The sequence below is a fragment of the Schistocerca serialis genome, unplaced genomic scaffold (assembly GCF_023864345.2).
Source record: "Schistocerca serialis cubense isolate TAMUIC-IGC-003099 unplaced genomic scaffold, iqSchSeri2.2 HiC_scaffold_979, whole genome shotgun sequence".
In the NCBI taxonomy this organism is placed as follows: Eukaryota; Metazoa; Arthropoda; class Insecta; order Orthoptera; family Acrididae; genus Schistocerca; species Schistocerca serialis.
Window position 1 is genome coordinate 1 of NW_026048605.1, and position 22,550 is coordinate 22,550.

A 22,550-nucleotide genomic window follows, 5' to 3' on the forward strand; every position below is an offset into this window, starting at 1 on the left:
GGCAATTTTGAAAGTTTTGCCTTGCTGCCGTTGCAATGACGAGTACTCGAAATGACAGTACTCTCTTGATTTTTTCACTCGTGTTCCGCAGGCCGCAGTTTGCACTACCACTTCATCCCCAACACGTAATGTCGCCTCCCAGAGCGCAGACGTCCGCTGCTCTCTGTAGTCGAAAAGGGCAGTTGTTTGAAGTGCGATGGATGAGCAGCCAGTCCCAGCAGAACAGGAAGCTGTGGCGTGCACTGTTTGTACAAATGCTAGGAACACTGGCGCACCAAGCAGCGCATGTAGCGTGGCCGAGCGCTTTAAGGCGCTGGTTTAAGGCACCAGTCTCTCTGTTGGCGCGGTTTTCGAGTCCTGTAGCTGTCGGGGGTTTCGCTGTGATCGCGTTAACCTGCCGCTTTTTCTTCAAGTGTAACCTCCTTGAGCTCACATATGTTTGACACATGGAGCATTCTAGCTCCGCCTGACAGTTACAGCTACGATAATTTAGTGGTTACGGAAAGCCCAGGTTCGAAACCTGGTCACGGCACGAAAACGTCTCTTGACGCTGTCTCCTTAACTGCGACAGCTACAGACAAGTGGCGTCGCTACCATGCGGCGGGCACGGCTTTTTCTTGCTGTGGATGGCCTAAAGGGACGCTTCCAGTGGGAGAGCAGTGGAAATACATGCCAAGATACTTCCATTTCGAAGTGATCTTTGTAGTACAAAGGAAACGTTTTTGCCGCTGCTGCTGCAACGGTAACGTGGCCGAGCGGTCTAAGGCGCTGGTTTTAGGCACCAGTCTCTTCGGAGGCGTGGGTTCGAATCCCACCGTTGCCACTTTTTACGTCTCATTTTTGTGCCGTTGCGGTGTGTTCTCGTGGGGTAGGACGCAGCTCTTGTGACGCGCGTGTTGTGTAGGTAGCGTGGCCGAGCGGTCTAAGGCGCTGGTGTCAGGCACCATTCTCTTCGGAGGCGTGGGTTCCAATCCCACAGCTGCCAAGCGTGTAATGTTTCCTGTGTCGAAGGCAGATGCACTCATTGCCCGCAAAGGAAGCAGCACAACAAGGCGTGAGCGTCTGCTTGGTGAATGGTCGTAGAACAGTGCGTGGTGCAACGACAGCATTTGTAGGCACCTTTTGCTCTCATCATTGCTGGCGTTCGTCTCCACGAAATGCGTCCGGAGCACGCCGTTCTATAACGCGAGAGAGTGGATTTTTTACAGTTGTCGTCAGTTAACCGTGCGTGGCTGCTGCGTTCGCTGGAAAGAGCACTGCCGTCGTTATCCGGTGTGGTCTAGTGGCTAGGATACCTGGCTCTCACCCAGGAGGCCCGGGTTTCGATTCCCGGTACCGGAATTGCGCGTTTTTGTTGCTCCTCTTATGCGACTTGTCTCGACTTTGCTCGACTGACGCTACGCTGACGCGTGCAGAAAGCTACGTTAAGTATGATTCACGGCAACACCTGACGGCGAGAGAGATGAAGCGTCTATCCACTTGTTATCCAGCCACATACCTGTAGTCAAGAGGCTTGGGGGACTGCAAGACATTGCCACGGAGGTGAATGCAGCTAACCACTGTAGTTAGTGTCCTGACAGCGCAGGCACGTTCATTTGCTCGTATACATGTGATGGAGACCGTGTCTGACACTGCTGTGGCGTACACCTTGGCCTAGGCTTTGCTGGGTATCGCCACTTGCATTACAGCCAGCTGCCTTCGCGGGCGCCTCCGTGGCCATGGCCGTGATCGTCTAGTGGTTAGGACATTGCGTTGTGGCCGCAATAACCCAGGTTCGAATCCTGGTCACGGCAATTTTGAAAGTTTTGCCTTGCTGCCGTTGCAATGACGAGTACTCGAAATGACAGTACTCTCTTGATTTTTTCACTCGTGTTCCGCAGGCCGCAGTTTGCACTACCACTTCATCCCCAACACGTAATGTCGCCTCCCAGAGCGCAGACGTCCGCTGCTCTCTGTAGTCGAAAAGGGCAGTTGTTTGAAGTGCGATGGATGAGCAGCCAGTCCCAGCAGAACAGGAAGCTGTGGCGTGCACTGTTTGTACAAATGCTAGGAACACTGGCGCCACCAAGCAGCGCATGTAGCGTGGCCGAGCGCTTTAAGGCGCTGGTTTAAGGCACCAGTCTCTCTGTTGGCGCGGTTTCGAGTCCTGTAGCTGTCGGGGGTTTCGCTGTGATCGCGTTAACCTGCCGCTTTTTCTTCAAGTGTAACCTCCTTGAGCTCACATATGTTTGACACATGGAGCATTCTAGCTCCGCCTGACAGTTACAGCTACGATAATTTAGTGGTTACGGAAAGCCCAGGTTCGAAACCTGGTCACGGCACGAAAACGTCTCTTGACGCTGTCTCCTTAACTGCGACAGCTACAGACAAGTGGCGTCGCTACCATGCGGCGGGCACGGCTTTTTTCTTGCTGTGGATGGCCTAAAGGGACGCTTCCAGTGGGAGAGCAGTGGAAATACATGCCAAGATACTTCCATTTCGAAGTGATCTTTGTAGTACAAAGGAAACGTTTTGCCGCTGCTGCTGCAACGGTAACGTGGCCGAGCGGTCTAAGGCGCTGGTTTTAGGCACCAGTCTCTTCGGAGGCGTGGGTTCGAATCCCACCGTTGCCACTTTTTACGTCTCATTTTTGTGCCGTTGCGGTGTGTTCTCGTGGGGTAGGACGCAGCTCTTGTGACGCGCGTGTTGTGTAGGTAGCGTGGCCGAGCGGTCTAAGGCGCTGGTGTCAGGCACCATTCTCTTCGGAGGCGTGGGTTCCAATCCCACAGCTGCCAAGCGTGTAATGTTTCCTGTGTCGAAGGCAGATGCACTCATTGCCCGCAAAGGAAGCAGCACAACAAGGCGTGAGCGTCTGCTTGGTGAATGGTCGTAGAACAGTGCGTGGTGCAACGACAGCATTTGTAGGCACCTTTTGCTCTCATCATTGCTGGCGTTCGTCTCCACGAAATGCGTCCGGAGCACGCCGTTCTATAACGCGAGAGAGTGGATTTTTTACAGTTGTCGTCAGTTAACCGTTGCGTGGCTGCTGCGTTCGCTGGAAAGAGCACTGCCGTCGTTATCCGGTGTGGTCTAGTGGCTAGGATACCTGGCTCTCACCCAGGAGGCCCGGGTTCGATTCCCGGTACCGGAATTGCGCGTTTTTGTTGCTCCTCTTATGCGACTTGTCTCGACTTTGCTCGACTGACGCTACGCTGACGCGTGCAGAAAGCTACGTTAAGTATGATTCACGGCAACACCTGACGGCGAGAGAGATGAAGCGTCTATCCACTTGTTATCCAGCCACATACCTGTAGTCAAGAGGCTTGGGGGACTGCAAGACATTGCCACGGAGGTGAATGCAGCTAACCACTGTAGTTAGTGTCCTGACAGCGCAGGCACGTTCATTTGCTCGTATACATGTGATGGAGACCGTGTCTGACACTGCTGTGGCGTACACCTTGGCCTAGGCTTTGCTGGGTATCGCCACTTGCATTACAGCCAGCTGCCTTCGCGGGCGCCTCCGTGGCCATGGCCGTGATCGTCTAGTGGTTAGGACATTGCGTTGTGGCCGCAATAACCCAGGTTCGAATCCTGGTCACGGCAATTTTGAAAGTTTTGCCTTGCTGCCGTTGCAATGACGAGTACTCGAAATGACAGTACTCTCTTGATTTTTTCACTCGTGTTCCGCAGGCCGCAGTTTGCACTACCACTTCATCCCCAACACGTAATGTCGCCTCCCAGAGCGCAGACGTCCGCTGCTCTCTGTAGTCGAAAAGGGCAGTTGTTTGAAGTGCGATGGATGAGCAGCCAGTCCCAGCAGAACAGGAAGCTGTGGCGTGCACTGTTTGTACAAATGCTAGGAACACTGGCGCACCAAGCAGCGCATGTAGCGTGGCCGAGCGCTTTAAGGCGCTGGTTAAGGCACCAGTCTCTCTGTTGGCGCGGTTTCGAGTCCTGTAGCTGTCGGGGGTTTCGCTGTGATCGCGTTAACCTGCCGCTTTTTCTTCAAGTGTAACCTCCTTGAGCTCACATATGTTTGACACATGGAGCATTCTAGCTCCGCCTGACAGTTACAGCTACGATAATTTAGTGGTTACGGAAAGCCCAGGTTCGAAACCTGGTCACGGCACGAAAACGTCTCTTGACGCTGTCTCCTTAACTGCGACAGCTACAGACAAGTGGCGTCGCTACCATGCGGCGGGCACGGCTTTTTCTTGCTGTGGATGGCCTAAAGGGACGCTTCCAGTGGGAGAGCAGTGGAAATACATGCCAAGATACTTCCATTTCGAAGTGATCTTTTGTAGTACAAAGGAAACGTTTTGCCGCTGCTGCTGCAACGGTAACGTGGCCGAGCGGTCTAAGGCGCTGGTTTTAGGCACCAGTCTCTTCGGAGGCGTGGGTTCGAATCCCACCGTTGCCACTTTTTACGTCTCATTTTTGTGCCGTTGCGGTGTGTTCTCGTGGGGTAGGACGCAGCTCTTGTGACGCGCGTGTTGTGTAGGTAGCGTGGCCGAGCGGTCTAAGGCGCTGGTGTCAGGCACCATTCTCTTCGGAGGCGTGGGTTCCAATCCCACAGCTGCCAAGCGTGTAATGTTTCCTGTGTCGAAGGCAGATGCACTCATTGCCCGCAAAGGAAGCAGCACAACAAGGCGTGAGCGTCTGCTTGGTGAATGGTCGTAGAACAGTGCGTGGTGCAACGACAGCATTTGTAGGCACCTTTTGCTCTCATCATTGCTGGCGTTCGTCTCCACGAAATGCGTCCGGAGCACGCCGTTCTATAACGCGAGAGAGTGGATTTTTTACAGTTGTCGTCAGTTAACCGTGCGTGGCTGCTGCGTTCGCTGGAAAGAGCACTGCCGTCGTTATCCGGTGTGGTCTAGTGGCTAGGATACCTGGCTCTCACCCAGGAGGCCCGGGTTCGATTCCCGGTACCGGAATTGCGCGTTTTTGTTGCTCCTCTTATGCGACTTGTCTCGACTTTGCTCGACTGACGCTACGCTGACGCGTGCAGAAAGCTACGTTAAGTATGATTCACGGCAACACCTGACGGCGAGAGAGATGAAGCGTCTATCCACTTGTTATCCAGCCACATACCTGTAGTCAAGAGGCTTGGGGGACTGCAAGACATTGCCACGGAGGTGAATGCAGCTAACCACTGTAGTTAGTGTCCTGACAGCGCAGGCACGTTCATTTGCTCGTATACATGTGATGGAGACCGTGTCTGACACTGCTGTGGCGTACACCTTGGCCTAGGCTTTGCTGGGTATCGCCACTTGCATTACAGCCAGCTGCCTTCGCGGGCGCCTCCGTGGCCATGGCCGTGATCGTCTAGTGGTTAGGACATTGCGTTGTGGCCGCAATAACCCAGGTTCGAATCCTGGTCACGGCAATTTTGAAAGTTTTGCCTTGCTGCCGTTGCAATGACGAGTACTCGAAATGACAGTACTCTCTTGATTTTTTCACTCGTGTTCCGCAGGCCGCAGTTTGCACTACCACTTCATCCCCAACACGTAATGTCGCCTCCCAGAGCGCAGACGTCCGCTGCTCTCTGTAGTCGAAAAGGGCAGTTGTTTGAAGTGCGATGGATGAGCAGCCAGTCCCAGCAGAACAGGAAGCTGTGGCGTGCACTGTTTGTACAAATGCTAGGAACACTGGCGCACCAAGCAGCGCATGTAGCGTGGCCGAGCGCTTTAAGGCGCTGGTTTAAGGCACCAGTCTCTCTGTTGGCGCGGTTTCGAGTCCTGTAGCTGTCGGGGGTTTCGCTGTGATCGCGTTAACCTGCCGCTTTTTCTTCAAGTGTAACCTCCTTGAGCTCACATATGTTTGACACATGGAGCATTCTAGCTCCGCCTGACAGTTACAGCTACGATAATTTAGTGGTTACGGAAAGCCCAGGTTCGAAACCTGGTCACGGCACGAAAACGTCTCTTGACGCTGTCTCCTTAACTGCGACAGCTACAGACAAGTGGCGTCGCTACCATGCGGCGGGCACGGCTTTTTCTTGCTGTGGATGGCCTAAAGGGACGCTTCCAGTGGGAGAGCAGTGGAAATACATGCCAAGATACTTCCATTTCGAAGTGATCTTTGTAGTACAAAGGAAACGTTTTGCCGCTGCTGCTGCAACGGTAACGTGGCCGAGCGGTCTAAGGCGCTGGTTTTAGGCACCAGTCTCTTCGGAGGCGTGGGTTCGAATCCCACCGTTGCCACTTTTTACGTCTCATTTTTGTGCCGTTGCGGTGTGTTCTCGTGGGGTAGGACGCAGCTCTTGTGACGCGCGTGTTGTGTAGGTAGCGTGGCCGAGCGGTCTAAGGCGCTGGTGTCAGGCACCATTCTCTTCGGAGGCGTGGGTTCCAATCCCACAGCTGCCAAGCGTGTAATGTTTCCTGTGTCGAAGGCAGATGCACTCATTGCCCGCAAAGGAAGCAGCACAACAAGGCGTGAGCGTCTGCTTGGTGAATGGTCGTAGAACAGTGCGTGGTGCAACGACAGCATTTGTAGGCACCTTTTGCTCTCATCATTGCTGGCGTTCGTCTCCACGAAATGCGTCCGGAGCACGCCGTTCTATAACGCGAGAGAGTGGATTTTTTACAGTTGTCGTCAGTTAACCGTGCGTGGCTGCTGCGTTCGCTGGAAAGAGCACTGCCGTCGTTATCCGGTGTGGTCTAGTGGCTAGGATACCTGGCTCTCACCCAGGAGGCCCGGGTTCGATTCCCGGTACCGGAATTGCGCGTTTTTGTTGCTCCTCTTATGCGACTTGTCTCGACTTTGCTCGACTGACGCTACGCTGACGCGTGCAGAAAGCTACGTTAAGTATGATTCACGGCAACACCTGACGGCGAGAGAGATGAAGCGTCTATCCACTTGTTATCCAGCCACATACCTGTAGTCAAGAGGCTTGGGGGACTGCAAGACATTGCCACGGAGGTGAATGCAGCTAACCACTGTAGTTAGTGTCCTGACAGCGCAGGCACGTTCATTTGCTCGTATACATGTGATGGAGACCGTGTCTGACACTGCTGTGGCGTACACCTTGGCCTAGGCTTTGCTGGGTATCGCCACTTGCATTACAGCCAGCTGCCTTCGCGGGCGCCTCCGTGGCCATGGCCGTGATCGTCTAGTGGTTAGGACATTGCGTTGTGGCCGCAATAACCCAGGTTCGAATCCTGGTCACGGCAATTTTGAAAGTTTTGCCTTGCTGCCGTTGCAATGACGAGTACTCGAAATGACAGTACTCTCTTGATTTTTTCACTCGTGTTCCGCAGGCCGCAGTTTGCACTACCACTTCATCCCCAACACGTAATGTCGCCTCCCAGAGCGCAGACGTCCGCTGCTCTCTGTAGTCGAAAAGGGCAGTTGTTTGAAGTGCGATGGATGAGCAGCCAGTCCCAGCAGAACAGGAAGCTGTGGCGTGCACTGTTTGTACAAATGCTAGGAACACTGGCGCACCAAGCAGCGCATGTAGCGTGGCCGAGCGCTTTAAGGCGCTGGTTTAAGGCACCAGTCTCTCTGTTGGCGCGGTTTCGAGTCCTGTAGCTGTCGGGGGTTTCGCTGTGATCGCGTTAACCTGCCGCTTTTTCTTCAAGTGTAACCTCCTTGAGCTCACATATGTTTGACACATGGAGCATTCTAGCTCCGCCTGACAGTTACAGCTACGATAATTTAGTGGTTACGGAAAGCCCAGGTTCGAAACCTGGTCACGGCACGAAAACGTCTCTTGACGCTGTCTCCTTAACTGCGACAGCTACAGACAAGTGGCGTCGCTACCATGCGGCGGGCACGGCTTTTTCTTGCTGTGGATGGCCTAAAGGGACGCTTCCAGTGGGAGAGCAGTGGAAATACATGCCAAGATACTTCCATTTCGAAGTGATCTTTGTAGTACAAAGGAAACGTTTTGCCGCTGCTGCTGCAACGGTAACGTGGCCGAGCGGTCTAAGGCGCTGGTTTTAGGCACCAGTCTCTTCGGAGGCGTGGGTTCGAATCCCACCGTTGCCACTTTTTACGTCTCATTTTTGTGCCGTTGCGGTGTGTTCTCGTGGGGTAGGACGCAGCTCTTGTGACGCGCGTGTTGTGTAGGTAGCGTGGCCGAGCGGTCTAAGGCGCTGGTGTCAGGCACCATTCTCTTCGGAGGCGTGGGTTCCAATCCCACAGCTGCCAAGCGTGTAATGTTTCCTGTGTCGAAGGCAGATGCACTCATTGCCCGCAAAGGAAGCAGCACAACAAGGCGTGAGCGTCTGCTTGGTGAATGGCGTAGAACAGTGCGTGGTGCAACGACAGCATTTGTAGGCACCTTTTGCTCTCATCATTGCTGGCGTTCGTCTCCACGAAATGCGTCCGGAGCACGCCGTTCTATAACGCGAGAGAGTGGATTTTTTACAGTTGTCGTCAGTTAACCGTGCGTGGCTGCTGCGTTCGCTGGAAAGAGCACTGCCGTCGTTATCCGGTGTGGTCTAGTGGCTAGGATACCTGGCTCTCACCCAGGAGGCCCGGGTTCGATTCCCGGTACCGGAATTGCGCGTTTTTGTTGCTCCTCTTATGCGACTTGTCTCGACTTTGCTCGACTGACGCTACGCTGACGCGTGCAGAAAGCTACGTTAAGTATGATTCACGGCAACACCTGACGGCGAGAGAGATGAAGCGTCTATCCACTTGTTATCCAGCCACATACCTGTAGTCAAGAGGCTTGGGGGACTGCAAGACATTGCCACGGAGGTGAATGCAGCTAACCACTGTAGTTAGTGTCCTGACAGCGCAGGCACGTTCATTTGCTCGTATACATGTGATGGAGACCGTGTCTGACACTGCTGTGGCGTACACCTTGGCCTAGGCTTTGCTGGGTATCGCCACTTGCATTACAGCCAGCTGCCTTCGCGGGCGCCTCCGTGGCCATGGCCGTGATCGTCTAGTGGTTAGGACATTGCGTTGTGGCCGCAATAACCCAGGTTCGAATCCTGGTCACGGCAATTTTGAAAGTTTTGCCTTGCTGCCGTTGCAATGACGAGTACTCGAAATGACAGTACTCTCTTGATTTTTTTCACTCGTGTTCCGCAGGCCGCAGTTTGCACTACCACTTCATCCCCAACACGTAATGTCGCCTCCCAGAGCGCAGACGTCCGCTGCTCTCTGTAGTCGAAAAAGGGCAGTTGTTTGAAGTGCGATGGATGAGCAGCCAGTCCCAGCAGAACAGGAAGCTGTGGCGTGCACTGTTTGTACAAATGCTAGGAACACTGGCGCACCAAGCAGCGCATGTAGCGTGGCCGAGCGCTTTAAGGCGCTGGTTTAAGGCACCAGTCTCTCTGTTGGCGCGGTTTCGAGTCCTGTAGCTGTCGGGGGTTTCGCTGTGATCGCGTTAACCTGCCGCTTTTTCTTCAAGTGTAACCTCCTTGAGCTCACATATGTTTGACACATGGAGCATTCTAGCTCCGCCTGACAGTTACAGCTACGATAATTTAGTGGTTACGGAAAGCCCAGGTTCGAAACCTGGTCACGGCACGAAAACGTCTCTTGACGCTGTCTCCTTAACTGCGACAGCTACAGACAAGTGGCGTCGCTACCATGCGGCGGGCACGGCTTTTTCTTGCTGTGGATGGCCTAAAGGGACGCTTCCAGTGGGAGAGCAGTGGAAATACATGCCAAGATACTTCCATTTCGAAGTGATCTTTGTAGTACAAAGGAAACGTTTTGCCGCTGCTGCTGCAACGGTAACGTGGCCGAGCGGTCTAAGGCGCTGGTTTTAGGCACCAGTCTCTTCGGAGGCGTGGGTTCGAATCCCACCGTTGCCACTTTTTACGTCTCATTTTTGTGCCGTTGCGGTGTGTTCTCGTGGGGTAGGACGCAGCTCTTGTGACGCGCGTGTTGTGTAGGTAGCGTGGCCGAGCGGTCTAAGGCGCTGGTGTCAGGCACCATTCTCTTCGGAGGCGTGGGTTCCAATCCCACAGCTGCCAAGCGTGTAATGTTTCCTGTGTCGAAGGCAGATGCACTCATTGCCCGCAAAGGAAGCAGCACAACAAGGCGTGAGCGTCTGCTTGGTGAATGGTCGTAGAACAGTGCGTGGTGCAACGACAGCATTTGTAGGCACCTTTTGCTCTCATCATTGCTGGCGTTCGTCTCCACGAAATGCGTCCGGAGCACGCCGTTCTATAACGCGAGAGAGTGGATTTTTTACAGTTGTCGTCAGTTAACCGTGCGTGGCTGCTGCGTTCGCTGGAAAGAGCACTGCCGTCGTTATCCGGTGTGGTCTAGTGGCTAGGATACCTGGCTCTCACCCAGGAGGCCCGGGTTCGATTCCCGGTACCGGAATTGCGCGTTTTTGTTGCTCCTCTTATGCGACTTGTCTCGACTTTGCTCGACTGACGCTACGCTGACGCGTGCAGAAAGCTACGTTAAGTATGATTCACGGCAACACCTGACGGCGAGAGAGATGAAGCGTCTATCCACTTGTTATCCAGCCACATACCTGTAGTCAAGAGGCTTGGGGGACTGCAAGACATTGCCACGGAGGTGAATGCAGCTAACCACTGTAGTTAGTGTCCTGACAGCGCAGGCACGTTCATTTGCTCGTATACATGTGATGGAGACCGTGTCTGACACTGCTGTGGCGTACACCTTGGCCTAGGCTTTGCTGGGTATCGCCACTTGCATTACAGCCAGCTGCCTTCGCGGGCGCCTCCGTGGCCATGGCCGTGATCGTCTAGTGGTTAGGACATTGCGTTGTGGCCGCAATAACCCAGGTTCGAATCCTGGTCACGGCAATTTTGAAAGTTTTGCCTTGCTGCCGTTGCAATGACGAGTACTCGAAATGACAGTACTCTCTTGATTTTTTCACTCGTGTTCCGCAGGCCGCAGTTTGCACTACCACTTCATCCCCAACACGTAATGTCGCCTCCCAGAGCGCAGACGTCCGCTGCTCTCTGTAGTCGAAAAGGGCAGTTGTTTGAAGTGCGATGGATGAGCAGCCAGTCCCAGCAGAACAGGAAGCTGTGGCGTGCACTGTTTGTACAAATGCTAGGAACACTGGCGCACCAAGCAGCGCATGTAGCGTGGCCGAGCGCTTTAAGGCGCTGGTTTAAGGCACCAGTCTCTCTGTTGGCGCGGTTTCGAGTCCTGTAGCTGTCGGGGGTTTCGCTGTGATCGCGTTAACCTGCCGCTTTTTCTTCAAGTGTAACCTCCTTGAGCTCACATATGTTTGACACATGGAGCATTCTAGCTCCGCCTGACAGTTACAGCTACGATAATTTAGTGGTTACGGAAAGCCCAGGTTCGAAACCTGGTCACGGCACGAAAACGTCTCTTGACGCTGTCTCCTTAACTGCGACAGCTACAGACAAGTGGCGTCGCTACCATGCGGCGGGCACGGCTTTTTCTTGCTGTGGATGGCCTAAAGGGACGCTTCCAGTGGGGAGAGCAGTGGAAATACATGCCAAGATACTTCCATTTCGAAGTGATCTTTGTAGTACAAAGGAAACGTTTTGCCGCTGCTGCTGCAACGGTAACGTGGCCGAGCGGGTCTAAGGCGCTGGTTTTAGGCACCAGTCTCTTCGGAGGCGTGGGTTCGAATCCCACCGTTGCCACTTTTTACGTCTCATTTTTGTGCCGTTGCGGTGTGTTCTCGTGGGGTAGGACGCAGCTCTTGTGACGCGCGTGTTGTGTAGGTAGCGTGGCCGAGGCGGTCTAAGGCGCTGGTGTCAGGCACCATTCTCTTCGGAGGCGTGGGTTCCAATCCCACAGCTGCCAAGCGTGTAATGTTTCCTGTGTCGAAGGCAGATGCACTCATTGCCCGCAAAGGAAGCAGCACAACAAGGCGTGAGCGTCTGCTTGGTGAATGGTCGTAGAACAGTGCGTGGTGCAACGACAGCATTTGTAGGCACCTTTTGCTCTCATCATTGCTGGCGTTCGTCTCCACGAAATGCGTCCGGAGCACGCCGTTCTATAACGCGAGAGAGTGGATTTTTTACAGTTGTCGTCAGTTAACCGTGCGTGGCTGCTGCGTTCGCTGGAAAGAGCACTGCCGTCGTTATCCGGTGTGGTCTAGTGGCTAGGATACCTGGCTCTCACCCAGGAGGCCCGGGTTCGATTCCCGGTACCGGAATTGCGCGTTTGCTCCTCTTATGCGACTTGTCTCGACTTTGCTCGACTGACGCTACGCTGACGCGTGCAGAAAGCTACGTTAAGTATGATTCACGGCAACACCTGACGGCGAGAGAGATGAAGCGTCTATCCACTTGTTATCCAGCCACATACCTGTAGTCAAGAGGCTTGGGGGACTGCAAGACATTGCCACGGAGGTGAATGCAGCTAACCACTGTAGTTAGTGTCCTGACAGCGCAGGCACGTTCATTTGCTCGTATACATGTGATGGAGACCGTGTCTGACACTGCTGTGGCGTACACCTTGGCCTAGGCTTTGCTGGGTATCGCCACTTGCATTACAGCCAGCTGCCTTCGCGGGCGCCTCCGTGGCCATGGCCGTGATCGTCTAGTGGTTAGGACATTGCGTTGTGGCCGCAATAACCCAGGTTCGAATCCTGGTCACGGCAATTTTGAAAGTTTTGCCTTGCTGCCGTTGCAATGACGAGTACTCGAAATGACAGTACTCTCTTGATTTTTTCACCTCGTGTTCCGCAGGCCGCAGTTTGCACTACCACTTCATCCCCAACACGTAATGTCGCCTCCCAGAGCGCAGACGTCCGCTGCTCTCTGTAGTCGAAAAGGGCAGTTGTTTGAAGTGCGATGGATGAGCAGCCAGTCCCAGCAGAACAGGAAGCTGTGGCGTGCACTGTTTGTACAAATGCTAGGAACACTGGCGCACCAAGCAGCGCATGTAGCGTGGCCGAGCGCTTTAAGGCGCTGGTTTAAGGCACCAGTCTCTCTGTTGGCGCGGTTTCGAGTCCTGTAGCTGTCGGGGGTTTCGCTGTGATCGCGTTAACCTGCCGCTTTTTCTTCAAGTGTAACCTCCTTGAGCTCACATATGTTTGACACATGGAGCATTCTAGCTCCGCCTGACAGTTACAGCTACGATAATTTAGTGGTTACGGAAAGCCCAGGTTCGAAACCTGGTCACGGCACGAAAACGTCTCTTGACGCTGTCTCCTTAACTGCGACAGCTACAGACAAGTGGCGTCGCTACCATGCGGCGGGCACGGCTTTTTCTTGCTGTGGATGGCCTAAAGGGACGCTTCCAGTGGGAGAGCAGTGGAAATACATGCCAAGATACTTCCATTTCGAAGTGATCTTTGTAGTACAAAGGAAACGTTTTGCCGCTGCTGCTGCAACGGTAACGTGGCCGAGCGGTCTAAGGCGCTGGTTTTAGGCACCAGTCTCTTCGGAGGCGTGGGTTCGAATCCCACCGTTGCCACTTTTTACGTCTCATTTTTGTGCCGTTGCGGTGTGTTCTCGTGGGGTAGGACGCAGCTCTTGTGACGCGCGTGTTGTGTAGGTAGCGTGGCCGAGCGGTCTAAGGCGCTGGTGTCAGGCACCATTCTCTTCGGAGGCGTGGGTTCCAATCCCACAGCTGCCAAGCGTGTAATGTTTCCTGTGTCGAAGGCAGATGCACTCATTGCCCGCAAAGGAAGCAGCACAACAAGGCGTGAGCGTCTGCTTGGTGAATGGTCGTAGAACAGTGCGTGGTGCAACGACAGCATTTGTAGGCACCTTTTGCTCTCATCATTGCTGGCGTTCGTCTCCACGAAATGCGTCCGGAGCACGCCGTTCTATAACGCGAGAGAGTGGATTTTTTACAGTTGTCGTCAGTTAACCGTGCGTGGCTGCTGCGTTCGCTGGAAAGAGCACTGCCGTCGTTATCCGGTGTGGTCTAGTGGCTAGGATACCTGGCTCTCACCCAGGAGGCCCGGGTTCGATTCCCGGTACCGGAATTGCGCGTTTTTGTTGCTCCTCTTATGCGACTTGTCTCGACTTTGCTCGACTGACGCTACGCTGACGCGTGCAGAAAGCTACGTTAAGTATGATTCACGGCAACACCTGACGGCGAGAGAGATGAAGCGTCTATCCACTTGTTATCCAGCCACATACCTGTAGTCAAGAGGCTTGGGGGACTGCAAGACATTGCCACGGAGGTGAATGCAGCTAACCACTGTAGTTAGTGTCCTGACAGCGCAGGCACGTTCATTTGCTCGTATACATGTGATGGAGACCGTGTCTGACACTGCTGTGGCGTACAACCTTGGCCTAGGCTTTGCTGGGTATCGCCACTTGCATTACAGCCAGCTGCCTTCGCGGGCGCCTCCGTGGCCATGGCCGTGATCGTCTAGTGGTTAGGACATTGCGTTGTGGCCGCAATAACCCAGGTTCGAATCCTGGTCACGGCAATTTTGAAAGTTTTGCCTTGCTGCCGTTGCAATGACGAGTACTCGAAATGACAGTACTCTCTTGATTTTTTCACTCGTGTTCCGCAGGCCGCAGTTTGCACTACCACTTCATCCCCAAACACGTAATGTCGCCTCCCAGAGCGCAGACGTCCGCTGCTCTCTGTAGTCGAAAAGGGCAGTTGTTTGAAGTGCGATGGATGAGCAGCCAGTCCCAGCAGAACAGGAAGCTGTGGCGTGCACTGTTTGTACAAATGCTAGGAACACTGGCGCACCAAGCAGCGCATGTAGCGTGGCCGAGCGCTTTAAGGGCGCTGGTTTAAGGCACCAGTCTCTCTGTTGGCGCGGTTTCGAGTCCTGTAGCTGTCGGGGGTTTCGCTGTGATCGCGTTAACCTGCCGCTTTTTCTTCAAGTGTAACCTCCTTGAGCTCACATATGTTTGACACATGGAGCATTCTAGCTCCGCCTGACAGTTACAGCTACGATAATTTAGTGGTTACGGAAAGCCCAGGTTCGAAACCTGGTCACGGCACGAAAACGTCTCTTGACGCTGTCTCCTTAACTGCGACAGCTACAGACAAGTGGCGTCGCTACCATGCGGCGGGCACGGCTTTTTCTTGCTGTGGATGGCCTAAAGGGACGCTTCCAGTGGGAGAGCAGTGGAAATACATGCCAAGATACTTCCATTTCGAAGTGATCTTTGTAGTACAAAGGAAACGTTTTGCCGCTGCTGCTGCAACGGTAACGTGGCCGAGCGGTCTAAGGCGCTGGTTTTAGGCACCAGTCTCTTCGGAGGCGTGGGTTCGAATCCCACCGTTGCCACTTTTTACGTCTCATTTTTGTGCCGTTGCGGTGTGTTCTCGTGGGGTAGGACGCAGCTCTTGTGACGCGCGTGTTGTGTAGGTAGCGTGGCCGAGCGGTCTAAGGCGCTGGTGTCAGGCACCATTCTCTTCGGAGGCGTGGGTTCCAATCCCACAGCTGCCAAGCGTGTAATGTTTCCTGTGTCGAAGGCAGATGCACTCATTGCCCGCAAAGGAAGCAGCACAACAAGGCGTGAGCGTCTGCTTGGTGAATGGTCGTAGAACAGTGCGTGGTGCAACGACAGCATTTGTAGGCACCTTTTGCTCTCATCATTGCTGGCGTTCGTCTCCACGAAATGCGTCCGGGAGCACGCCGTTCTATAACGCGAGAGAGTGGATTTTTTACAGTTGTCGTCAGTTAACCGTGCGTGGCTGCTGCGTTCGCTGGAAAGAGCACTGCCGTCGTTATCCGGTGTGGTCTAAGTGGCTAGGATACCTGGCTCTCACCCAGGAGGCCCGGGTTCGATTCCCGGTACCGGAATTGCGCGTTTTTGTTGCTCCTCTTATGCGACTTGTCTCGACTTTGCTCGACTGACGCTACGCTGACGCGTGCAGAAAGCTACGTTAAGTATGATTCACGGCAACACCTGACGGCGAGAGAGATGAAGCGTCTATCCACTTGTTATCCAGCCACATACCTGTAGTCAAGAGGCTTGGGGGACTGCAAGACATTGCCACGGAGGTGAATGCAGCTAACCACTGTAGTTAGTGTCCTGACAGCGCAGGCACGTTCATTTGCTCGTATACATGTGATGGAGACCGTGTCTGACACTGCTGTGGCGTACACCTTGGCCTAGGCTTTGCTGGGTATCGCCACTTGCATTACAGCCAGCTGCCTTCGCGGGCGCCTCCGTGGCCATGGCCGTGATCGTCTAGTGGTTAGGACATTGCGTTGTGGCCGCAATAACCCAGGTTCGAATCCTGGTCACGGCAATTTTGAAAGTTTTGCCTTGCTGCCGTTGCAATGACGAGTACTCGAAATGACAGTACTCTCTTGATTTTTTCACTCGTGTTCCGCAGGCCGCAGTTTGCACTACCACTTCATCCCCAACACGTAATGTCGCCTCCCAGAGCGCAGACGTCCGCTGCTCTCTGTAGTCGAAAAGGGCAGTTGTTTGAAGTGCGATGGATGAGCAGCCAGTCCCAGCAGAACAGGAAGCTGTGGCGTGCACTGTTTGTACAAATGCTAGGAACACTGGCGCACCAAGCAGCGCATGTAGCGTGGCCGAGCGCTTTAAGGCGCTGGTTTAAGGCACCAGTCTCTCTGTTGGCGCGGTTTCGAGTCCTGTAGCTGTCGGGGGTTTCGCTGTGATCGCGTTAACCTGCCGCTTTTTCTTCAAGTGTAACCTCCTTGAGCTCACATATGTTTGACACATGGAGCATTCTAGCTCCGCCTGACAGTTACAGCTACGATAATTTAGTGGTTACGGAAAGCCCAGGTTCGAAACCTGGTCACGGCACGAAAACGTCTCTTGACGCTGTCTCCTTAACTGCGACAGCTACAGACAAGTGGCGTCGCTACCTTGCGGCGGGCACGGCTTTTTTCTTGCTGTGGATGGCCTAAAGGGACGCTTCCAGTGGGAGAGCAGTGGAAATACATGCCAAGATACTTCCATTTCGAAGTGATCTTTGTAGTACAAAGGAAACGTTTTGCCGCTGCTGCTGCAACGGTAACGTGGCCGAGCGGTCTAAGGCGCTGGTTTTAGGCACCAGTCTCTTCGGAGGCGTGGGTTCGAATCCCACCGTTGCCACTTTTTACGTCTCATTTTTGTGCCGTTGCGGTGTGTTCTCGTGGGGGTAGGACGCAGCTCTTGTGACGCGCGTGTTGTGTAGGTAGCGTGGCCGAGCGGTCTAAGGCGCTGGTGTCAGGCACCATTCTCTTCGGAGGCGTGGGTTCCAATCCCACAGCTGCCAAGCGTGTAATGTTTCCTGTGTCGAAGGCAGATGCACTCATTGCCCGCAAAGGAAGCAGCACAACAAGGCGTGAGCGTCTGCTTGGTGAATGGTCGTAGAACAGTGCGTGGTGCAACGACAGCATTTGTAGGCACCTTTTGCTCTCATCATTGCTGGCGTTCGTCTCCACGAAATGCGTCCGGAGCACGCCGTTCTATAACGCGAGAGAGTGGATTTTTTACAGTTGTCGTCAGTTAACCGTGCGTGGCTGCTGCGTTCGCTGGAAAGAGCACTGCCGTCGTTATCCGGTGTGGTCTAGTGGCTAGGATACCTGGCTCTCACCCAGGAGGCCCGGGTTCGATTCCCGGTACCGGAATTGCGCGTTTTTGTTGCTCCTCTTATGCGACTTGTCTCGACTTTGCTCGACTGACGCTACGCTGACGCGTGCAGAAAGCTACGTTAAGTATGATTCACGGCAACACCTGACGGCGAGAGAGATGAAGCGTCTATCCACTTGTTATCCAGCCACATACCTGTAGTCAAGAGGCTTGGGGGACTGCAAGACATTGCCACGGAGGTGAATGCAGCTAACCACTGTAGTTAGTGTCCTGACAGCGCAGGCACGTTCATTTTGCTCGTATACATGTGATGGAGACCGTGTCTGACACTGCTGTGGCGTACACCTTGGCCTAGGCTTTGCTGGGTATCGCCACTTGCATTACAGCCAGCTGCCTTCGCGGGCGCCTCCGTGGCCATGGCCGTGATCGTCTAGTGGTTAGGACATTGCGTTGTGGCCGCAATAACCCAGGTTCGAATCCTGGTCACGGCAATTTTGAAAGTTTTGCCTTGCTGCCGTTGCAATGACGAGTACTCGAAATGACAGTACTCTCTTGATTTTTTCACTCGTGTTCCGCAGGCCGCAGTTTGCACTACCACTTCATCCCCAACACGTAATGTCGCCTCCCAGAGCGCAGACGTCCGCTGCTCTCTGTAGTCGAAAAGGGCAGTTGTTTGAAGTGCGATGGATGAGCAGCCAGTCCCAGCAGAACAGGAAGCTGTGGCGTGCACTGTTTGTACAAATGCTAGGAACACTGGCGCACCAAGCAGCGCATGTAGCGTGGCCGAGCGCTTTAAGGCGCTGGTTTAAGGCACCAGTCTCTCTGTTGGCGCGGTTTCGAGTCCTGTAGCTGTCGGGGGTTTCGCTGTGATCGCGTTAACCTGCCGCTTTTTCTTCAAGTGTAACCTCCTTGAGCTCACATATGTTTGACACATGGAGCATTCTAGCTCCGCCTGACAGTTACAGCTACGATAATTTAGTGGTTACGGAAAGCCCAGGTTCGAAACCTGGTCACGGCACGAAAACGTCTCTTGACGCTGTCTCCTTAACTGCGACAGCTACAGACAAGTGGCGTCGCTACCATGCGGCGGGCACGGCTTTTTCTTGCTGTGGATGGCCTAAAGGGACGCTTCCAGTGGGAGAGCAGTGGAAATACATGCCAAGATACTTCCATTTCGAAGTGATCTTTGTAGTACAAAGGAAACGTTTTGCCGCTGCTGCTGCAACGGTAACGTGGCCGAGCGGTCTAAGGCGCTGGTTTTAGGCACCAGTCTCTTCGGAGGCGTGGGTTCGAATCCCACCGTTGCCACTTTTTACGTCTCATTTTTGTGCCGTTGCGGTGTGTTCTCGTGGGGTAGGACGCAGCTCTTGTGACGCGCGTGTTGTGTAGGGTAGCGTAGGCCGAGCGGTCTAAGGCGCTGGTGTCAGGCACCATTCTCTTCGGAGGCGTGGGTTCCAATCCCACAGCTGCCAAGCGTGTAATGTTTCCTGTGTCGAAGGCAGATGCACTCATTGCCCGCAAAGGAAGCAGCACAACAAGGCGTGAGCGTCTGCTTGGTGAATGGTCGTAGAACAGTGCGTGGTGCAACGACAGCATTTGTAGGCACCTTTTGCTCTCATCATTGCTGGCGTTCGTCTCCACGAAATGCGTCCGGAGCACGCCGTTCTATAACGCGAGAGAGTGGATTTTTTACAGTTGTCGTCAGTTAACCGTGCGTGGCTGCTGCGTTCGCTGGAAAGAGCACTGCCGTCGTTATCCGGTGTGGTCTAGTGGCTAGGATACCTGGCTCTCACCCAGGAGGCCCGGGTTCGATTCCCGGTACCGGAATTGCGCGTTTTTGTTGCTCCTCTTATGCGACTTGTCTCGACTTTGCTCGACTGACGCTACGCTGACGCGTGCAGAAAGCTACGTTAAGTATGATTCACGGCAACACCTGACGGCGAGAGAGATGAAGCGTCTATCCACTTGTTATCCAGCCACATACCTGTAGTCAAGAGGCTTGGGGGACTGCAAGACATTGCCACGGAGGTGAATGCAGCTAACCACTGTAGTTAGTGTCCTGACAGCGCAGGCACGTTCATTTGCTCGTATACATGTGATGGAGACCGTGTCTGACACTGCTGTGGCGTACACCTTGGCCTAGGCTTTGCTGGGTATCGCCACTTGCATTCCAGCCAGCTGCCTTCGCGGGCGCCTCCGTGGCCATGGCCGTGATCGTCTAGTGGTTAGGACATTGCGTTGTGGCCGCAATAACCCAGGTTCGAATCCTGGTCACGGCAATTTTGAAAGTTTTGCCTTGCTGCCGTTGCAATGACGAGTACTCGAAATGACAGTACTCTCTTGATTTTTTTCACTCGTGTTCCGCAGGCCGCAGTTTGCACTACCACTTCATCCCCAACACGTAATGTCGCCTCCCAGAGCGCAGACGTCCGCTGCTCTCTGTAGTCGAAAAGGGCAGTTGTTTGAAGTGCGATGGATGAGCAGCCAGTCCCAGCAGAACAGGAAGCTGTGGCGTGCACTGTTTGTACAAATGCTAGGAACACTGGCGCACCAAGCAGCGCATGTAGCGTGGCCGAGCGCTTTAAGGCGCTGGTTTAAGGCACCAGTCTCTCTGTTGGCGCGGTTTCGAGTCCTGTAGCTGTCGGGGGTTTCGCTGTGATCGCGTTAACCTGCCGCTTTTTCTTCAAGTGTAACCTCCTTGAGCTCACATATGTTTGACACATGGAGCATTCTAGCTCCGCCTGACAGTTACAGCTACGATAATTTAGTGGTTACGGAAAGCCCAGGTTCGAAACCTGGTCACGGCACGAAAACGTCTCTTGACGCTGTCTCCTTAACTGCGACAGCTACAGACAAGTGGCGTCGCTACCATGCGGCGGGCACGGCTTTTTCTTGCTGTGGATGGCCTAAAGGGACGCTTCCAGTGGGAGAGCAGTGGAAATACATGCCAAGATACTTCCATTTCGAAGTGATCTTTGTAGTACAAAGGAAACGTTTTGCCGCTGCTGCTGCAACGGTAACGTGGCCGAGCGGTCTAAGGCGCTGGTTTTAGGCACCAGTCTCTTCGGAGGCGTGGGTTCGAATCCCACCGTTGCCACTTTTTACGTCTCATTTTTGTGCCGTTGCGGTGTGTTCTCGTGGGGTAGGACGCAGCTCTTGTGACGCGCGTGTTGTGTAGGTAGCGTGGCCGAGCGGTCTAAGGCGCTGGTGTCAGGCACCATTCTCTTCGGAGGCGTGGGTTCCAATCCCACAGCTGCCAAGCGTGTAATGTCTCCTGTGTCGAAGGCAGATGCACTCATTGCCCGCAAAGGAAGCAGCACAACAAGGCGTGAGCGTCTGCTTGGTGAATGGTCGTAGAACAGTGCGTGGTGCAACGACAGCATTTGTAGGCACCTTTTGCTCTCATCATTGCTGGCGTTCGTCTCCACGAAATGCGTCCGGAGCACGCCGTTCTATAACGCGAGAGAGTGGATTTTTTACAGTTGTCGTCAGTTAACCGTGCGTGGCTGCTGCGTTCGCTGGAAAGAGCACTGCCGTCGTTATCCGGTGTGGTCTAGTGGCTAGGATACCTGGCTCTCACCCAGGAGGCCCGGGTTCGATTCCCGGTACCGGAATTGCGCGTTTTTGTTGCTCCTCTTATGCGACTTGTCTCGACTTTGCTCGACTGACGCTACGCTGACGCGTGCAGAAAGCTACGTTAAGTATGATTCACGGCAACACCTGACGGCGAGAGAGATGAAGCGTCTATCCACTTGTTATCCAGCCACATACCTGTAGTCAAGAGGCTTGGGGGACTGCAAGACATTGCCACGGAGGTGAATGCAGCTAACCACTGTAGTTAGTGTCCTGACAGCGCAGGCACGTTCATTTGCTCGTATACATGTGATGGAGACCGTGTCTGACACTGCTGTGGCGTACACCTTGGCCTAGGCTTTGCTGGGTATCGCCACTTGCATTCCAGCCAGCTGCCTTCGCGGGCGCCTCCGTGGCCATGGCCGTGATCGTCTAGTGGTTAGGACATTGCGTTGTGGCCGCAATAACCCAGGTTCGAATCCTGGTCACGGCAATTTTGAAAGTTTTGCCTTGCTGCCGTTGCAATGACGAGTACTCGAAATGACAGTACTCTCTTGATTTTTTTCACTCGTGTTCCGCAGGCCGCAGTTTGCACTACCACTTCATCCCCAACACGTAATGTCGCCTCCCAGAGCGCAGACGTCCGCTGCTCTCTGTAGTCGAAAAGGGCAGTTGTTTGAAGTGCGATGGATGAGCAGCCAGTCCCAGCAGAACAGGAAGCTGTGGCGTGCACTGTTTGTACAAATGCTAGGAACACTGGCGCACCAAGCAGCGCATGTAGCGTGGCCGAGCGCTTTAAGGCGCTGGTTTAAGGCACCAGTCTCTCTGTTGGCGCGGTTTCGAGTCCTGTAGCTGTCGGGGGTTTCGCTGTGATCGCGTTAACCTGCCGCTTTTTCTTCAAGTGTAACCTCCTTGAGCTCACATATGTTTGACACATGGAGCATTCTAGCTCCGCCTGACAGTTACAGCTACGATAATTTAGTGGTTACGGAAAGCCCAGGTTCGAAACCTGGTCACGGCACGAAAACGTCTCTTGACGCTGTCTCCTTAACTGCGACAGCTACAGACAAGTGGCGTCGCTACCATGCGGCGGGCACGGCTTTTTCTTGCTGTGGATGGCCTAAAGGGACGCTTCCAGTGGGAGAGCAGTGGAAATACATGCCAAGATACTTCCATTTCGAAGTGATCTTTGTAGTACAAAGGAAACGTTTTGCCGCTGCTGCTGCAACGGTAACGTGGCCGAGCGGTCTAAGGCGCTGGTTTTAGGCACCAGTCTCTTCGGAGGCGTGGGTTCGAATCCCACCGTTGCCACTTTTTACGTCTCATTTTTGTGCCGTTGCGGTGTGTTCTCGTGGGGTAGGACGCAGCTCTTGTGACGCGCGTGTTGTGTAGGTAGCGTGGCCGAGCGGTCTAAGGCGCTGGTGTCAGGCACCATTCTCTTCGGAGGCGTGGGTTCCAATCCCACAGCTGCCAAGCGTGTAATGTCTCCTGTGTCGAAGGCAGATGCACTCATTGCCCGCAAAGGAAGCAGCACAACAAGGCGTGAGCGTCTGCTTGGTGAATGGTCGTAGAACAGTGCGTGGTGCAACG

At 54.0% G+C, this 22,550-nt stretch overlaps 37 non-coding genes across 37 annotated transcripts; all 37 read left to right on the plus strand.

Moving 5' to 3' along the window:
* The first annotated feature begins 741 nt into the window (after positions 1-741).
* Trnal-uag (transfer RNA leucine (anticodon UAG)) lies at positions 742-823 on the plus strand. Its single transcript has one exon. It is a non-coding gene; the product is annotated as a tRNA-Leu (tRNA).
* Positions 824-1,268: 445 nt separating this feature from the next.
* Positions 1,269-1,341, plus strand: Trnae-cuc (transfer RNA glutamic acid (anticodon CUC)). Its single transcript has one exon. It is a non-coding gene; the product is annotated as a tRNA-Glu (tRNA).
* Positions 1,342-1,721: 380 nt separating this feature from the next.
* Positions 1,722-1,793, plus strand: Trnah-gug (transfer RNA histidin (anticodon GUG)). The gene has a single exon. It is a non-coding gene; the product is annotated as a tRNA-His (tRNA).
* A 737-nt stretch (positions 1,794-2,530) lies between these two features.
* Trnal-uag (transfer RNA leucine (anticodon UAG)) lies at positions 2,531-2,612 on the plus strand. The gene has a single exon. It is a non-coding gene; the product is annotated as a tRNA-Leu (tRNA).
* Positions 2,613-3,058: 446 nt separating this feature from the next.
* Trnae-cuc (transfer RNA glutamic acid (anticodon CUC)) lies at positions 3,059-3,130 on the plus strand. Its single transcript has one exon. It is a non-coding gene; the product is annotated as a tRNA-Glu (tRNA).
* Positions 3,131-3,510: 380 nt separating this feature from the next.
* On the plus strand, positions 3,511-3,582 carry Trnah-gug (transfer RNA histidin (anticodon GUG)). Its single transcript has one exon. It is a non-coding gene; the product is annotated as a tRNA-His (tRNA).
* Positions 3,583-4,317: 735 nt separating this feature from the next.
* On the plus strand, positions 4,318-4,399 carry Trnal-uag (transfer RNA leucine (anticodon UAG)). Its single transcript has one exon. It is a non-coding gene; the product is annotated as a tRNA-Leu (tRNA).
* Positions 4,400-4,844: 445 nt separating this feature from the next.
* Positions 4,845-4,916, plus strand: Trnae-cuc (transfer RNA glutamic acid (anticodon CUC)). Its single transcript has one exon. It is a non-coding gene; the product is annotated as a tRNA-Glu (tRNA).
* Positions 4,917-5,296: 380 nt separating this feature from the next.
* On the plus strand, positions 5,297-5,368 carry Trnah-gug (transfer RNA histidin (anticodon GUG)). The gene has a single exon. It is a non-coding gene; the product is annotated as a tRNA-His (tRNA).
* A 735-nt stretch (positions 5,369-6,103) lies between these two features.
* Trnal-uag (transfer RNA leucine (anticodon UAG)) lies at positions 6,104-6,185 on the plus strand. Its single transcript has one exon. It is a non-coding gene; the product is annotated as a tRNA-Leu (tRNA).
* Positions 6,186-6,630: 445 nt separating this feature from the next.
* Positions 6,631-6,702, plus strand: Trnae-cuc (transfer RNA glutamic acid (anticodon CUC)). The gene has a single exon. It is a non-coding gene; the product is annotated as a tRNA-Glu (tRNA).
* Positions 6,703-7,082: 380 nt separating this feature from the next.
* On the plus strand, positions 7,083-7,154 carry Trnah-gug (transfer RNA histidin (anticodon GUG)). Its single transcript has one exon. It is a non-coding gene; the product is annotated as a tRNA-His (tRNA).
* A 735-nt stretch (positions 7,155-7,889) lies between these two features.
* Positions 7,890-7,971, plus strand: Trnal-uag (transfer RNA leucine (anticodon UAG)). The gene has a single exon. It is a non-coding gene; the product is annotated as a tRNA-Leu (tRNA).
* A 444-nt stretch (positions 7,972-8,415) lies between these two features.
* Trnae-cuc (transfer RNA glutamic acid (anticodon CUC)) lies at positions 8,416-8,487 on the plus strand. Its single transcript has one exon. It is a non-coding gene; the product is annotated as a tRNA-Glu (tRNA).
* A 380-nt stretch (positions 8,488-8,867) lies between these two features.
* Trnah-gug (transfer RNA histidin (anticodon GUG)) lies at positions 8,868-8,939 on the plus strand. The gene has a single exon. It is a non-coding gene; the product is annotated as a tRNA-His (tRNA).
* Positions 8,940-9,676: 737 nt separating this feature from the next.
* On the plus strand, positions 9,677-9,758 carry Trnal-uag (transfer RNA leucine (anticodon UAG)). The gene has a single exon. It is a non-coding gene; the product is annotated as a tRNA-Leu (tRNA).
* A 445-nt stretch (positions 9,759-10,203) lies between these two features.
* On the plus strand, positions 10,204-10,275 carry Trnae-cuc (transfer RNA glutamic acid (anticodon CUC)). The gene has a single exon. It is a non-coding gene; the product is annotated as a tRNA-Glu (tRNA).
* Positions 10,276-10,655: 380 nt separating this feature from the next.
* Trnah-gug (transfer RNA histidin (anticodon GUG)) lies at positions 10,656-10,727 on the plus strand. Its single transcript has one exon. It is a non-coding gene; the product is annotated as a tRNA-His (tRNA).
* Positions 10,728-11,463: 736 nt separating this feature from the next.
* On the plus strand, positions 11,464-11,546 carry Trnal-uag (transfer RNA leucine (anticodon UAG)). Its single transcript has one exon. It is a non-coding gene; the product is annotated as a tRNA-Leu (tRNA).
* A 446-nt stretch (positions 11,547-11,992) lies between these two features.
* On the plus strand, positions 11,993-12,064 carry Trnae-cuc (transfer RNA glutamic acid (anticodon CUC)). Its single transcript has one exon. It is a non-coding gene; the product is annotated as a tRNA-Glu (tRNA).
* A 375-nt stretch (positions 12,065-12,439) lies between these two features.
* Trnah-gug (transfer RNA histidin (anticodon GUG)) lies at positions 12,440-12,511 on the plus strand. Its single transcript has one exon. It is a non-coding gene; the product is annotated as a tRNA-His (tRNA).
* Positions 12,512-13,247: 736 nt separating this feature from the next.
* Trnal-uag (transfer RNA leucine (anticodon UAG)) lies at positions 13,248-13,329 on the plus strand. The gene has a single exon. It is a non-coding gene; the product is annotated as a tRNA-Leu (tRNA).
* Positions 13,330-13,774: 445 nt separating this feature from the next.
* Trnae-cuc (transfer RNA glutamic acid (anticodon CUC)) lies at positions 13,775-13,846 on the plus strand. The gene has a single exon. It is a non-coding gene; the product is annotated as a tRNA-Glu (tRNA).
* Positions 13,847-14,227: 381 nt separating this feature from the next.
* Trnah-gug (transfer RNA histidin (anticodon GUG)) lies at positions 14,228-14,299 on the plus strand. Its single transcript has one exon. It is a non-coding gene; the product is annotated as a tRNA-His (tRNA).
* A 737-nt stretch (positions 14,300-15,036) lies between these two features.
* Positions 15,037-15,118, plus strand: Trnal-uag (transfer RNA leucine (anticodon UAG)). The gene has a single exon. It is a non-coding gene; the product is annotated as a tRNA-Leu (tRNA).
* Positions 15,119-15,564: 446 nt separating this feature from the next.
* Trnae-cuc (transfer RNA glutamic acid (anticodon CUC)) lies at positions 15,565-15,637 on the plus strand. Its single transcript has one exon. It is a non-coding gene; the product is annotated as a tRNA-Glu (tRNA).
* Positions 15,638-16,017: 380 nt separating this feature from the next.
* Trnah-gug (transfer RNA histidin (anticodon GUG)) lies at positions 16,018-16,089 on the plus strand. The gene has a single exon. It is a non-coding gene; the product is annotated as a tRNA-His (tRNA).
* Positions 16,090-16,825: 736 nt separating this feature from the next.
* Trnal-uag (transfer RNA leucine (anticodon UAG)) lies at positions 16,826-16,907 on the plus strand. The gene has a single exon. It is a non-coding gene; the product is annotated as a tRNA-Leu (tRNA).
* Positions 16,908-17,353: 446 nt separating this feature from the next.
* On the plus strand, positions 17,354-17,425 carry Trnae-cuc (transfer RNA glutamic acid (anticodon CUC)). The gene has a single exon. It is a non-coding gene; the product is annotated as a tRNA-Glu (tRNA).
* A 381-nt stretch (positions 17,426-17,806) lies between these two features.
* Positions 17,807-17,878, plus strand: Trnah-gug (transfer RNA histidin (anticodon GUG)). The gene has a single exon. It is a non-coding gene; the product is annotated as a tRNA-His (tRNA).
* A 735-nt stretch (positions 17,879-18,613) lies between these two features.
* On the plus strand, positions 18,614-18,695 carry Trnal-uag (transfer RNA leucine (anticodon UAG)). The gene has a single exon. It is a non-coding gene; the product is annotated as a tRNA-Leu (tRNA).
* A 447-nt stretch (positions 18,696-19,142) lies between these two features.
* Trnae-cuc (transfer RNA glutamic acid (anticodon CUC)) lies at positions 19,143-19,214 on the plus strand. The gene has a single exon. It is a non-coding gene; the product is annotated as a tRNA-Glu (tRNA).
* A 380-nt stretch (positions 19,215-19,594) lies between these two features.
* Trnah-gug (transfer RNA histidin (anticodon GUG)) lies at positions 19,595-19,666 on the plus strand. The gene has a single exon. It is a non-coding gene; the product is annotated as a tRNA-His (tRNA).
* A 736-nt stretch (positions 19,667-20,402) lies between these two features.
* Trnal-uag (transfer RNA leucine (anticodon UAG)) lies at positions 20,403-20,484 on the plus strand. Its single transcript has one exon. It is a non-coding gene; the product is annotated as a tRNA-Leu (tRNA).
* Positions 20,485-20,929: 445 nt separating this feature from the next.
* On the plus strand, positions 20,930-21,001 carry Trnae-cuc (transfer RNA glutamic acid (anticodon CUC)). Its single transcript has one exon. It is a non-coding gene; the product is annotated as a tRNA-Glu (tRNA).
* Positions 21,002-21,381: 380 nt separating this feature from the next.
* Trnah-gug (transfer RNA histidin (anticodon GUG)) lies at positions 21,382-21,453 on the plus strand. The gene has a single exon. It is a non-coding gene; the product is annotated as a tRNA-His (tRNA).
* A 736-nt stretch (positions 21,454-22,189) lies between these two features.
* On the plus strand, positions 22,190-22,271 carry Trnal-uag (transfer RNA leucine (anticodon UAG)). The gene has a single exon. It is a non-coding gene; the product is annotated as a tRNA-Leu (tRNA).
* The last annotated feature ends 279 nt before the right edge of the window (positions 22,272-22,550 follow it).